The following is a 5437-nucleotide window of genomic DNA, read 5'->3' as shown; positions in this document are numbered from 1 at the left end:
TGTGCCTCCCTGGGTACTCACTATTGAGAAAGACCTTCCTATTATAATTCTCATTTATTTATAGTTCTCATCAGTGATTATTAATGATGCTGAAATTTGCACAGAGCTTTCCAGCTGACTAGAAGCTCTGGATCTGGGTGACTTGGCATTTGCTTATGAATGAAACCAGATGCGGAAGCAGCCTGGCCTTAAGGGAGGGAAAGCAATGGCACTGGCATTGCCATTGCTCCCTTCAGGAGGTGAAGGGCAGCTCTGAGCACAGATGCTGGAGGAGGCAGGGCCTTGGCCCAGAGGATAACTGTCCTCACATGCAAGACTGATGCTTCCCAGACCTGGAGGCTCGCAAGACTAAATATACACTTTGTTGACTAGAAAAATTAGGAGTTTGGCTATTCTTGTGCCCTTGGACTTTCTAAAATATTTCCTCTTGGCATTTCATATATTTTCCTTTGGATGAGCTGGCTGCTATGACCTCAGCCAGGAGGTGAGGCCTCGTCCCTTCTGCCTCTGGCACCAGAGGAGGCAGGGGGAGTGGGGATGAGCTGTGTGCAGTGACAGCAGCAGCGCCTATTTACAGATGAGGAAATGGAGGCTCAGAGAGGAGAGGAGACTGATCTGGGGGCATCCCACTGGAAGCACACACCCAGCACACCTGCCTCGTCTGTCCACTGTGAAGTTGAGCTGCCCTCACGCAGGCTAGATGCTCCGCACCTCGGTTACCTCGGCTGTGGACCAGGGTTAGTGAGGGCGGGCTATGAGCCTGGACCAGTGCATATGTGCAAAGCAGGAGAGTCCAGAGTGGATGCGAGCAGTCCTGGAGCAGTCCCCACCGGAGCAGGGGCGCGACGGGGGTCACGGTGCTCCCCCTTGTCCAGCACGCGACGGCAGCGGCGAAACGGGCAACGGATCGGGGCCGGGGAGGGCCCCGGGAAGCGAGACACACCAGGGCGCGGCCCCGGGGAGCAGCAGATGGTGAGCGGACTGAGGCGGACGGACAGACCGACAGACGGAGAGGGGCACCGACGGGGTGCAGCCACGGGAGGCGAACGCCACGGAACCGGCGGCGGAGGTGGGGTGGCCGCGCGCCACCGCGAGGAGAATGGCTCAAAGCGCCCCGGGGAGGGGACGCGAGTCGGCCGCCAGGGCCCACCACGGGATCTCACCGCCAGAGGCCCTCCCAGCACAGGGGAGGTCCCGCGGCACCACCCGGGAGGACGGACTGGCGCCCCCACCCTCAGGGGCAAACTTGGGCACATCTCCCCAAAACCAGCTCTCACAGTGTTTGCTCTTTCCATGAGCGATGTGTCCTAATTATATTTAGAATAGTGGTCTTCGCCCACAGAGGTAACCCACAGTCCTCGGTTCCAGGAAACACTGCTGCTGACATAGGCAGGACCCCTCCTGGAAGGAGACTGTGCAGAGCACAGCCCCCCTCCAGGGTCCTGCTTCATTCTGGGGAAAGGTGCTCCCTCCTGCCTTGATGCACCCCCATGAAACCTGGTTATTATAAGACTTGATGGAAGAATCCATCTAGATTCTTCTCTGCATGGGCGGGAGAGGGCACTGAGGAGGGGCCGCAGCCCCAGACGGGCACCCCGGGACGGGAGGGGTGCAGGGCAGCTTGAGGCCTCTCCTGGGGTTAGTCAGTAGGACTGGGATTCCACCAGAATCACTGATTCGGAGATGCCGTAGTACCTGGCCAGGTGCGGAGGCGCTGGGTGTGTGCTGGATGTGGGTCCAGGGGTGTGGGGTGCCCAGAGGAGCTGGACAAGCTTTCTTGTTGATATTGGGAAGAACCCACCCCCGCCCCCCCCGAGTCTTCTCAGCCCGAGGCGTGTCTCCTGGGCCACCTGCATCCCCTGCCTCAGCAACCCCCCAGCGGCATCAGATTCTACCTTGAGGCCTTCACACAGGGCAGTCCCTCTGCCTGCAGGTCTTTCCTCCTACTCTCCGCTCGTCCATCCACTGGACGTGTCCATCCACATTCCCATGCCCATCTCCCTCCCAGCTTCTGACCCAGATGCCCCACTTGACCTCCCTCCTCCTCTCAGTAAGCACCACCAGACACTCTCTGCATGCCAGCACTGCTCTAGCTCCAGGGTCAGCGGTGGACACAATGGCACAAACAGCTGTGCCTGTGACCCCTGTGTTGTGAGTGCAGTGAGGGAGGGGCGAGGAGGCTCAGGGTGGTCAGGAGGGCCTCTGTGAGGAGGGGCCAGTGGACATCTCGGGGAGGCAGGTGCATGAGCAGAAACCCTGAGCTCAGTGAGCCCAGCACTCTGAAAACCAGGAAGGAGCCAGGCCTCTGGAGCCCCGACGGTATGAGCACAAGCCTGGCTGGGTGTCCTCCCGGCTCCTGTCACGCCCAAGTGCCCCTTTCCCGTCATTGTCATCATGTTGCGTGTGTTCCTCTGCTGGCCTGGGTCCCTGCCGCCTGCTGACAGCTCGGGAGGAAAGGGTGGCCCCAGCACACAAAAGATCAGGAGGTGCGGAGCCCCGCCACCGGCTCGCTCTGCGGAACCAACAGGAGTCACTTCCTTCCGGAATCACTGCAGCCCCCCAAGTCTGGGGCAGGTGGGGGGCTACCCTTGCCTGCTCCTGAAGGTGTGCAGGTGCAGGGACCCCCTTCCCCACCCCTCTTGGTCGCTCCCCTGCAGCTGAAAACTTCACTTCCCAGTGAACTGCAGACTCAGAGGCAACACGAAGGAGGGTGGGAGGAGGGACGAGATGGACTCAGGCACTCTCCACCGAGTCTAAACGCCTGTGAGCGGATTAATAGGGGCTTGGCGGCAGGCAGCCGTCTCCGCGCTATCTGAGCGCCAGCGGCTGCGTGTGAATACTGATGGCCGGGCAGGATTGAGCCAGGCAGCACCACGGCTTTATCTCATGGGCACAGGCGGCGGGCCCTTATCAGGCCAGCCCGGCTGTGCAGCTGCGTCTTCAAGGGCCTGTGCCGCCCGCCGCCTGCTTTGTAATCAGAAGAGAAGAAGTTGCTGCCTTGATAGTTCCATTTTTATCTCTTTTATTTACTTCATTTTAATGTCTTTCAGGGAATATTTTCTCTGCAACGAGGCAGGGCTGTCGGTGACTGACATCTTTCTGCTGCCCGTTGGCTGAGTAGGGAGGAAGGCTGAGGATGGGGTGAGGGGCTCCTGACCCCCACTCTCCACCTGTACACCCCCATCCTCTCTCCCACCCTCTCCTCCTGCCATGGGATCCTTCCCCAGTGATCTGCACCCTCCAGAACCAAGTCCTCATGCCTCATGCAGCCCAGCTTGATGAGGGGTCCCTGATGAGGAACTCCACCCACAGGCCCTGGGGACCCCAGGCTTTGGTGGGGGTGCCATCCGAGACACGGTCGTCACAGTTGAGGAGCTGGCGGTTCAAGCCTCCCTCCCTTCACATCCCCACTGATCTGGAGGGACATTGTCTCCCGCTCCCAGATGAGGAAGCAGAGGTTCCGAGAGGTTATCACTGGCTGTCACCTGGCTCCATGCTGGCGACGCGTGACAGACAGGAAGTGCAGAGCCGGGGCCAGAGCATCTGAGCGGGACAGGAAGGCACGGAGGATGCCCACTCGTGGCCTCCCTGTATCCATGGAGCATGCGATCACACCCCTGTCACCACAACTCACCAACACGGCACGTGGAACAGCTCGCGGAAAGGGCCAGCAGCTGGAGGGCAGGGGGGCTGAGCTCCCTTCGGTCCCTGCTTTAGTCTCACAGATGCCTCTGTCTGGGTTGATGCGTCTTCCAAAAAGGCACATCCACATCTGAAGCCTGGATCAAGGGCCTTTGCAGGTGGACTGAGTGAAGACTCTCAGCATGAGACCAGCCTGGGCAGAGGGGGTTCTACACCCAAAGACTGAAATCTTCACGAGACAGATTCAGACACACAGGCAGAGACCACGTGGGGACAGACTGAGACGGGAGGGAGGCAGCCACCAGCCAAGGACGCCTGGGGCCCCAGGAACCAGAAAAGGCAGGAGGAACTTTCCCCAGAGCCAATAGAGAGAGAGGTGGACCTGAGCTTCAGACGCTGGCCCCCAGAACGGGGAGGGAGTAGATCTCTGTTGTCTCAGCCTCCTCTCTCTCCCCCCCAGAACACACACACCAACCCCACCTGGATGAAAGCCCCTTGGGGCATCAAGGCATCAGGGCCCCCTCCCTCCCTCCAGGACACACACTGTCCCCACCTGGACGAGAGCCCCTCGGGGCATGAGGCCTTCAGACACCCCACCCCCTAGGACACACACACTGTCCCCACCTGGACGAGAGCTCCTCGGGGCATGAGGGCAGCAACCTTTCTCCCAGTCCTCAGGAGTTGGCTCCTATGGATGTTTATAAAGAAACCTGAGAGCTCCTGGACTGCCCTGGTGGTCCAATGGCTAAGACTCCATGCTCTCAATGCAGGAGGCCTCGGGTTCAATCCCTGGTCAGGGAACTAGATCCCACACACTACAACTAAAGATCCTGCACATTACAACAAGGATTGGTCATCTGTGTGCCACAGCTAAGACCCAGCACAGACAAAGACATAAAACAAATAAAAATGAATACTGATCCATAATAAAACAACAAAATGTGGCCCTGATACTTAGACACGTCAGTAAAGAAGACACACAAAAATGGCCAATAAGCACACGAAAAGATGCTCAACACCACTGGCCACCAGAGAAAGCATCCAGCGGACTCACGGCCCATCATTGCTCGCCTGCTAGAAAGACTAAAATTTTTAAAAAATCAAAATGCCCTCAGCAGCTCCATCCATCCACAGTAGTGACCACGCAGAGTGTAGGTGGTGGACAGTCATGATGTGGTGTGTCTACACTCGAGGCATTGCTGGTTGCTCCACAGCCCCACCAACATCTGATATTTTCAGTTTTTTGAGTGTGAACCAACAGGTAAACTGTTTCTCCAACTAGGATATATTTCCATCATGTTGCCCCTCCTTAAAATCAACACCTGTCACCCTCAATTCAATCACTGACCTCCTCCTATTGTTACAAGATTGGTTTGGCTGCTTGTGGAACTTTGTCTAACTAAAGCATGCTCTTTGTACCTGCCTTCCCGGGCTCTTACCAATTCAAGGACCCACTGTGTGTGCGTGTGTGTGTGTTGGGCTCCCTCTGGTTGCTGAGTGATGCCCCAAGTGTACACACTGAGGGATAATCCCATCAGAGGAAGGCCAGGGAGGGAATCATCAGAGACGCACCACCTGCCACACCCCGGGACTCCAGGCTGGACTTGGGTGGCCAGGGGAGAGGGGACCAGACAAGCAAAGCCAAGGGGTGAGGGGCCTTGGGCTGGGGACAGTGATGGTCACAGCACCTCTTGCCCTGGGCGTTCAGCGTGTTTTAACTTCCCAGACCCTTGCCCGGGCCCTTGGGGTGGGTGCTGCCAGGAGAAGGAGCAGGAAACACAGACCAGACAGGCCC

General features: G+C 58.1%; 1 long non-coding RNA gene across 1 annotated transcript; it reads right to left on the bottom strand.

Moving 5' to 3' along the window:
* Positions 1 to 3005: 3005 nt before the first annotated feature.
* On the bottom strand, positions 3006 to 4083 carry LOC138419429 (uncharacterized). The gene is made up of 2 exons (XR_011248970.1): positions 3635 to 4083; positions 3006 to 3543 (listed from the first exon to the last, which is right to left on the bottom strand). It is a non-coding gene; the product is annotated as an uncharacterized lncRNA (long non-coding RNA).
* Positions 4084 to 5437: the final 1354 nt, after the last annotated feature.

Source organism: Ovis canadensis, chromosome 14, assembly GCF_042477335.2.
Source record: "Ovis canadensis isolate MfBH-ARS-UI-01 breed Bighorn chromosome 14, ARS-UI_OviCan_v2, whole genome shotgun sequence".
Taxonomy (NCBI): domain Eukaryota; kingdom Metazoa; phylum Chordata; class Mammalia; order Artiodactyla; family Bovidae; genus Ovis; species Ovis canadensis.
Note: the sequence above shows the minus strand (reverse complement) of the source record. Positions and strands in the feature narration are given on the sequence as shown.